The sequence below is a fragment of the Garra rufa genome, chromosome 1 (assembly GCF_049309525.1).
Source record: "Garra rufa chromosome 1, GarRuf1.0, whole genome shotgun sequence".
Lineage (NCBI taxonomy): Eukaryota > Metazoa > Chordata > Actinopteri > Cypriniformes > Cyprinidae > Garra > Garra rufa.
Genome location: NC_133361.1, coordinates 87547744 through 87555243, shown reverse-complemented (window position 1 = coordinate 87555243; position 7500 = coordinate 87547744). Strand labels below are relative to the sequence as shown.

The window sequence follows — 7500 nt, the reverse complement described above, 5'->3', positions numbered from 1 at the left end:
GCGGTCTCCCATAAAAGTGTAACAATCGGCCTTATCAGCCGAGTTACAAGACTAAAATGGGGTCAGATTTAACTGTGAGAGATGACTAGTGGTTAAAAGAATGAGACATAAAAGAAAATTGGTTTAAATAGATTTGGTGTATTTACAAGGTTCACATAAAAGACTTTAAAACAACACGATAAAACTAGGTAAACTCTGTTAAAAGAATACAGTTCATTTGTCCATACCCTAAAAACAGGTAAACTCTGTTAAAAGAATACAGTGCATTTGTCCATACCCTAAAAACAGTCCAAGAACCCCAGTGTGTTGATAAGTCCAATGTGAGTGTCCACCAGTGTATATACAATCCACAGAAAGTGTAATCCAAAGTTTGCAGGTGGTGAATGGAAAGGTGAGCTCTAAAATTAGCAACTCCTCAATCCAACAGTTTGGTGACTGTCCTTTGTTTGTCATGCTGCTCTCTTATACAGTTGTACTTCCTGCTTCCTGTCATGTGTCTAGTCACATGACAGGCCAACCATCCATTTATTAAAGACACATACACTTAAAATGTTAAGAGTAATAAAATGGCCTAAAAAACATGTAAAACACTTAAAACTCTATAATACATGTAAATGATTGTAATAAATAGAGCGGTAAAACACGTCTTTCTAAAAGCCAGCATATTATATAAATAGTGAAGAAAAGGCAAAAGCTTACAGCACCTTGTATTCCCAGGCGGTCTCCCATCCAAGTACTAACCAGGCCCGACGCTGCTTAGCTTCTGAGATCAGACGAGATCGGGCGCTCTCAGCGCGGTATGGCCATAAGCGAGGGCTGCTCCAAAAAGTGGGCTATTTAAAGATCAGCCTCCGTAAAAGCCAGCATATTATATAAATAGTGAAGAAAAGGCAAAAGCTTACAGCACCTGGTATTCCCAGGCGGTCTCCCATCCAAGTACTAACCAGGCCCGAAGCTGCTTAGCTTCCGAGATCAGACGAGATCGGGCGCTCTCAGCGCGGTATGGCCATAAGCGAGGGCTGCTCCAAAAAGTGGGCTATTTAAAGATCAGCCTCCGTAAAAGCCAGCATATTATATAAATAGTGAAGAAAAGGCAAAAGCTTACAGCACCTGGTATTCCCAGGCTGTCTCCCATCCAAGTACTAACCAGGCCCGACGCTGCTTAGCTTCCGAGATCAGACGAGATCGGGCGCTCTCAGCGCGGTATGGCCATAAGCGAGGGCTGCTCCAAAAAGTGGGCTATTTAAAGATCAGCCTCCGTAAAAGCCAGCATATTATATAAATAGTGAAGAAAAGGCAAAAGCTTACAGCACCTGGTATTCCCAGGCGGTCTCCCATAAAAGTGTAACAATCGGCCTTATCAGCCGAGTTACAAGACTAAAATGGGGTCAGATTTAACTGTGAGAGATGACTAGTGGTTAAAAGAATGAGACATAAAAGAAAATTGGTTTAAATAGATTTGGTGTATTTACAAGGTTCACATAAAAGACTTTAAAACAACACGATAAAACTAGGTAAACTCTGTTAAAAGAATACAGTTCATTTGTCCATACCCTAAAAACAGGTAAACTCTGTTAAAAGAATACAGTTCATTTGTCCATACCCTAAAAACAGTCCAAGAACCCCAGTGTGTTGATAAGTCCAATGTGAGTGTCCACCAGTGTATATACAATCCACAGAAAGTGTAATCCAAAGTTTGCAGGTGAGGAATGGAAAGGTGAGCTCTAAAATTAGCAACTCCTCAATCCAACAGTTTGGTGACTGTCCTTTGTTTGTCATGCTGCTCTCTTATACAGTTGTACTTCCTGCTTCCTGTCATGTGTCTAGTCACATGACAGGCCAACCATCCATTTATTAAAGACACATACACTTAAAATGTTAAGAGTAATAAAATGGCCTAAAAAACATGTAAAACACTTAAAACTCTATAATACATGTAAATGATTGTAATAAATAGAGCGGTAAAACACGTCTTTCTAAAAGCCAGCATATTATATAAATAGTGAAGAAAAGGCAAAAGCTTACAGCACCTGGTATTCCCAGGCGGTCTCCCATCCAAGTACTAACCAGGCCCGACGCTGCTTAGCTTCCGAGATCAGACGAGATCGGGCGCTCTCAGCGCGGTATGGCCATAAGCGAGGGCTGCTCCAAAAAGTGGGCTATTTAAAGATCAGCCTCCGTAAAAGCCAGCATATTATATAAATAGTGAAGAAAAGGCAAAAGCTTACAGCACCTGGTATTCCCAGGCGGTCTCCCATAAAAGTGTAACAATCGGCCTTATCAGCCGAGTTACAAGACTAAAATGGGGTCAGATTTAACTGTGAGAGATGACTAGTGGTTAAAAGAATGAGACATAAAAAAAATTGGTTTAAATAGATTTGGTGTATTTACAAGGTTCACATAAAAGACTTTAAAACAACACGATAAAACTAGGTAAACTCTGTTAAAAGAATACAGTTCATTTGTCCATACCCTAAAAACAGGTAAACTCTGTTAAAAGAATACAGTTCATTTGTCCATACCCTAAAAACAGTCCAAGAACCCCAGTGTGTTGATAAGTCCAATGTGAGTGTCCACCAGTGTATATACAATCCACAGAAAGTGTAATCCAAAGTTTGCAGGTGGTGAATGGAAAGGTGAGCTCTAAAATTAGCAACTCCTCAATCCAACAGTTTGGTGACTGTCCTTTGTTTGTCATGCTGCTCTCTTATACAGTTGTACTTCCTGCTTCCTGTCATGTGTCTAGTCACATGACAGGCCAACCATCCATTTATTAAAGACACATACACTTAAAATGTTAAGAGTAATAAAATGGCCTAAAAAACATGTAAAACACTTAAAACTCTATAATACATGTAAATGATTGTAATAAATAGAGCGGTAAAACACGTCTTTCTAAAAGCCAGCATATTATATAAATAGTGAAGAAAAGGCAAAAGCTTACAGCACCTGGTATTCCCAGGCGGTCTCCCATCCAAGTACTAACCAGGCCCGACGCTGCTTAGCTTCTGAGATCAGACGAGATCGGGCGCTCTCAGCGCGGTATGGCCATAAGCGAGGGCTGCTCCAAAAAGTGGGCTATTTAAAGATCAGCCTCCGTAAAAGCCAGCATATTATATAAATAGTGAAGAAAAGGCAAAAGCTTACAGCACCTGGTATTCCCAGGCGGTCTCCCATCCAAGTACTAACCAGGCCCGACGCTGCTTAGCTTCCGAGATCAGACAAGAACGGGCGCTCTCAGCGCGGTATGGCCATAAGCGAGGGCTGCTCCAAAAAGTGGGCTATTTAAAGATCAGCCTCCGTAAAAGCCAGCATATTATATAAATAGTGAAGAAAAGGCAAAAGCTTACAGCACCTGGTATTCCCAGGCGGTCTCCCATCCAAGTACTAACCAGGCCCGACGCTGCTTAGCTTCCGAGATCAGACGAGATCGGGCGCTCTCAGCGCGGTATGGCCATAAGCGAGGGCTGCTCCAAAAAGTGGGCTATTTAAAGATCAGCCTCCGTAAAAGCCAGCATATTATATAAATAGTGAAGAAAAGGCAAAAGCTTACAGCACCTGGTATTCCCAGGCGGTCTCCCATAAAAGTGTAACAATCGGCCTTATCAGCCGAGTTACAAGACTAAAATGGGGTCAGATTTAACTGTGAGAGATGACTAGTGGTTAAAAGAATGAGACATAAAAGAAAATTGGTTTAAATAGATTTGGTGTATTTACAAGGTTCACATAAAAGACTTTAAAACAACACGATAAAACTAGGTAAACTCTGTTAAAAGAATACAGTTCATTTGTCCATACCCTAAAAACAGGTAAACTCTGTTAAAAGAATACAGTTCATTTGTCCATACCCTAAAAACAGTCCAAGAACCCCAGTGTGTTGATAAGTCCAATGTGAGTGTCCACCAGTGTATATACAATCCACAGAAAGTGTAATCCAAAGTTTGCAGGTGAGGAATGGAAAGGTGAGCTCTAAAATTAGCAACTCCTCAATCCAACAGTTTGGTGACTGTCCTTTGTTTGTCATGCTGCTCTCTTATACAGTTGTACTTCCTGCTTCCTGTCATGTGTCTAGTCACATGACAGGCCAACCATCCATTTATTAAAGACACATACACTTAAAATGTTAAGAGTAATAAAATGGCCTAAAAAACATGTAAAACACTTAAAACTCTATAATACATGTAAATGATTGTAATAAATAGAGCGGTAAAACACGTCTTTCTAAAAGCCAGCATATTATATAAATAGTGAAGAAAAGGCAAAAGCTTACAGCACCTGGTATTCCCAGGCGGTCTCCCATCCAAGTACTAACCAGGCCCGACGCTGCTTAGCTTCCGAGATCAGACGAGATCGGGCGCTCTCAGCGCGGTATGGCCATAAGCGAGGGCTGCTCCAAAAAGTGGGCTATTTAAAGATCAGCCTCCGTAAAAGCCAGCATATTATATAAATAGTGAAGAAAAGGCAAAAGCTTACAGCACCTGGTATTCCCAGGCGGTCTCCCATAAAAGTGTAACAATCGGCCTTATCAGCCGAGTTACAAGACTAAAATGGGGTCAGATTTAACTGTGAGAGATGACTAGTGGTTAAAAGAATGAGACATAAAAAAAATTGGTTTAAATAGATTTGGTGTATTTACAAGGTTCACATAAAAGACTTTAAAACAACACGATAAAACTAGGTAAACTCTGTTAAAAGAATACAGTTCATTTGTCCATACCCTAAAAACAGGTAAACTCTGTTAAAAGAATACAGTTCATTTGTCCATACCCTAAAAACAGTCCAAGAACCCCAGTGTGTTGATAAGTCCAATGTGAGTGTCCACCAGTGTATATACAATCCACAGAAAGTGTAATCCAAAGTTTGCAGGTGGTGAATGGAAAGGTGAGCTCTAAAATTAGCAACTCCTCAATCCAACAGTTTGGTGACTGTCCTTTGTTTGTCATGCTGCTCTCTTATACAGTTGTACTTCCTGCTTCCTGTCATGTGTCTAGTCACATGACAGGCCAACCATCCATTTATTGAAGACACTTACACTTAAAATGTTAAGAGTAATAAAATGGCCTAAAAAACATGTAAAACACTTAAAACTCTATAATACATGTAAATGATTGTAATAAATAGAGCGGTAAAACACGTCTTTCTAAAAGCCAGCATATTATATAAATAGTGAAGAAAAGGCAAAAGCTTACAGCACCTGGTATTCCCAGGCGGTCTCCCATCCAAGTACTAACCAGGCCCGACGCTGCTTAGCTTCCGAGATCAGACGAGATCGGGCGCTCTCAGCGCGGTATGGCCATAAGCGAGGGCTGCTCCAAAAAGTGGGCTATTTAAAGATCAGCCTCCGTAAAAGCCAGCATATTATATAAATAGTGAAGAAAAGGCAAAAGCTTACAGCACCTGGTATTCCCAGGCGGTCTCCCATCCAAGTACTAACCAGGCCCGACGCTGCTTAGCTTCCGAGATCAGACGAGATCGAGCGCTCTCAGCGCGGTATGGCCATAAGCGAGGGCTGCTCCAAAAAGTGGGCTATTTAAAGATCAGCCTCCGTAAAAGCCAGCATATTATATAAATAGTGAAGAAAAGGCAAAAGCTTACAGCACCTGGTATTCCCAGGCGGTCTCCCATAAAAGTGTAACAATCGGCCTTATCAGCCGAGTTACAAGACTAAAATGGGGTCAGATTTAACTGTGAGAGATGACTAGTGGTTAAAAGAATGAGACATAAAAGAAAATTGGTTTAAATAGATTTGGTGTATTTACAAGGTTCACATAAAAGACTTTAAAACAACACGATAAAACTAGGTAAACTCTGTTAAAAGAATACAGTTCATTTGTCCATACCCTAAAAACAGGTAAACTCTGTTAAAAGAATACAGTGCATTTGTCCATACCCTAAAAACAGTCCAAGAACCCCAGTGTGTTGATAAGTCCAATGTGAGTGTCCACCAGTGTATATACAATCCACAGAAAGTGTAATCCAAAGTTTGCAGGTGGTGAATGGAAAGGTGAGCTCTAAAATTAGCAACTCCTCAATCCAACAGTTTGGTGACTGTCCTTTGTTTGTCATGCTGCTCTCTTATACAGTTGTACTTCCTGCTTCCTGTCATGTGTCTAGTCACATGACAGGCCAACCATCCATTTATTAAAGACACATACACTTAAAATGTTAAGAGTAATAAAATGGCCTAAAAAACATGTAAAACACTTAAAACTCTATAATACATGTAAATGATTGTAATAAATAGAGCGGTAAAACACGTCTTTCTAAAAGCCAGCATATTATATAAATAGTGAAGAAAAGGCAAAAGCTTACAGCACCTTGTATTCCCAGGCGGTCTCCCATCCAAGTACTAACCAGGCCCGACGCTGCTTAGCTTCTGAGATCAGACGAGATCGGGCGCTCTCAGCGCGGTATGGCCATAAGCGAGGGCTGCTCCAAAAAGTGGGCTATTTAAAGATCAGCCTCCGTAAAAGCCAGCATATTATATAAATAGTGAAGAAAAGGCAAAAGCTTACAGCACCTGGTATTCCCAGGCGGTCTCCCATCCAAGTACTAACCAGGCCCGACGCTGCTTAGCTTCCGAGATCAGACGAGATCGGGCGCTCTCAGCGCGGTATGGCCATAAGCGAGGGCTGCTCCAAAAAGTGGGCTATTTAAAGATCAGCCTCCGTAAAAGCCAGCATATTATATAAATAGTGAAGAAAAGGCAAAAGCTTACAGCACCTGGTATTCCCAGGCTGTCTCCCATCCAAGTACTAACCAGGCCCGACGCTGCTTAGCTTCCGAGATCAGACGAGATCGGGCGCTCTCAGCGCGGTATGGCCATAAGCGAGGGCTGCTCCAAAAAGTGGGCTATTTAAAGATCAGCCTCCGTAAAAGCCAGCATATTATATAAATAGTGAAGAAAAGGCAAAAGCTTACAGCACCTGGTATTCCCAGGCGGTCTCCCATAAAAGTGTAACAATCGGCCTTATCAGCCGAGTTACAAGACTAAAATGGGGTCAGATTTAACTGTGAGAGATGACTAGTGGTTAAAAGAATGAGACATAAAAGAAAATTGGTTTAAATAGATTTGGTGTATTTACAAGGTTCACATAAAAGACTTTAAAACAACACGATAAAACTAGGTAAACTCTGTTAAAAGAATACAGTTCATTTGTCCATACCCTAAAAACAGGTAAACTCTGTTAAAAGAATACAGTTCATTTGTCCATACCCTAAAAACAGTCCAAGAACCCCAGTGTGTTGATAAGTCCAATGTGAGTGTCCACCAGTGTATATACAATCCACAGAAAGTGTAATCCAAAGTTTGCAGGTGAGGAATGGAAAGGTGAGCTCTAAAATTAGCAACTCCTCAATCCAACAGTTTGGTGACTGTCCTTTGTTTGTCATGCTGCTCTCTTATACAGTTGTACTTCCTGCTTCCTGTCATGTGTCTAGTCACATGACAGGCCAACCATCCATTTATTAAAGACACATACACTTAAAATGTTAAGAGTA

At 41.0% G+C, this 7500-nt stretch overlaps 13 non-coding genes across 13 annotated transcripts; all 13 read right to left on the bottom strand.

Moving 5' to 3' along the window:
- Nucleotides 1–692: 692 nt before the first annotated feature.
- Nucleotides 693–811, bottom strand: LOC141319106 (5S ribosomal RNA). Its single transcript, XR_012353381.1, has one exon. It is a non-coding gene; the product is annotated as a 5S ribosomal RNA (ribosomal RNA).
- Nucleotides 812–895: 84 nt separating this feature from the next.
- On the bottom strand, nucleotides 896–1014 carry LOC141317585 (5S ribosomal RNA). The gene has a single exon (XR_012351955.1). It is a non-coding gene; the product is annotated as a 5S ribosomal RNA (ribosomal RNA).
- Nucleotides 1015–1098: 84 nt separating this feature from the next.
- LOC141318407 (5S ribosomal RNA) lies at nucleotides 1099–1217 on the bottom strand. Its single transcript, XR_012352727.1, has one exon. It is a non-coding gene; the product is annotated as a 5S ribosomal RNA (ribosomal RNA).
- Nucleotides 1218–2018: 801 nt separating this feature from the next.
- Nucleotides 2019–2137, bottom strand: LOC141318148 (5S ribosomal RNA). The gene has a single exon (XR_012352481.1). It is a non-coding gene; the product is annotated as a 5S ribosomal RNA (ribosomal RNA).
- An 800-nt stretch (nucleotides 2138–2937) lies between these two features.
- Nucleotides 2938–3056, bottom strand: LOC141317375 (5S ribosomal RNA). The gene has a single exon (XR_012351790.1). It is a non-coding gene; the product is annotated as a 5S ribosomal RNA (ribosomal RNA).
- Nucleotides 3057–3140: 84 nt separating this feature from the next.
- LOC141318947 (5S ribosomal RNA) lies at nucleotides 3141–3259 on the bottom strand. The gene has a single exon (XR_012353231.1). It is a non-coding gene; the product is annotated as a 5S ribosomal RNA (ribosomal RNA).
- Nucleotides 3260–3343: 84 nt separating this feature from the next.
- On the bottom strand, nucleotides 3344–3462 carry LOC141318136 (5S ribosomal RNA). The gene has a single exon (XR_012352470.1). It is a non-coding gene; the product is annotated as a 5S ribosomal RNA (ribosomal RNA).
- Nucleotides 3463–4263: 801 nt separating this feature from the next.
- LOC141318125 (5S ribosomal RNA) lies at nucleotides 4264–4382 on the bottom strand. The gene has a single exon (XR_012352459.1). It is a non-coding gene; the product is annotated as a 5S ribosomal RNA (ribosomal RNA).
- An 800-nt stretch (nucleotides 4383–5182) lies between these two features.
- Nucleotides 5183–5301, bottom strand: LOC141318113 (5S ribosomal RNA). Its single transcript, XR_012352448.1, has one exon. It is a non-coding gene; the product is annotated as a 5S ribosomal RNA (ribosomal RNA).
- Nucleotides 5302–5385: 84 nt separating this feature from the next.
- LOC141297713 (5S ribosomal RNA) lies at nucleotides 5386–5504 on the bottom strand. Its single transcript, XR_012341443.1, has one exon. It is a non-coding gene; the product is annotated as a 5S ribosomal RNA (ribosomal RNA).
- An 801-nt stretch (nucleotides 5505–6305) lies between these two features.
- On the bottom strand, nucleotides 6306–6424 carry LOC141319103 (5S ribosomal RNA). Its single transcript, XR_012353379.1, has one exon. It is a non-coding gene; the product is annotated as a 5S ribosomal RNA (ribosomal RNA).
- An 84-nt stretch (nucleotides 6425–6508) lies between these two features.
- Nucleotides 6509–6627, bottom strand: LOC141318101 (5S ribosomal RNA). The gene has a single exon (XR_012352437.1). It is a non-coding gene; the product is annotated as a 5S ribosomal RNA (ribosomal RNA).
- Nucleotides 6628–6711: 84 nt separating this feature from the next.
- LOC141318406 (5S ribosomal RNA) lies at nucleotides 6712–6830 on the bottom strand. Its single transcript, XR_012352726.1, has one exon. It is a non-coding gene; the product is annotated as a 5S ribosomal RNA (ribosomal RNA).
- Between the last annotated feature and the right edge of the window lie 670 nt (nucleotides 6831–7500).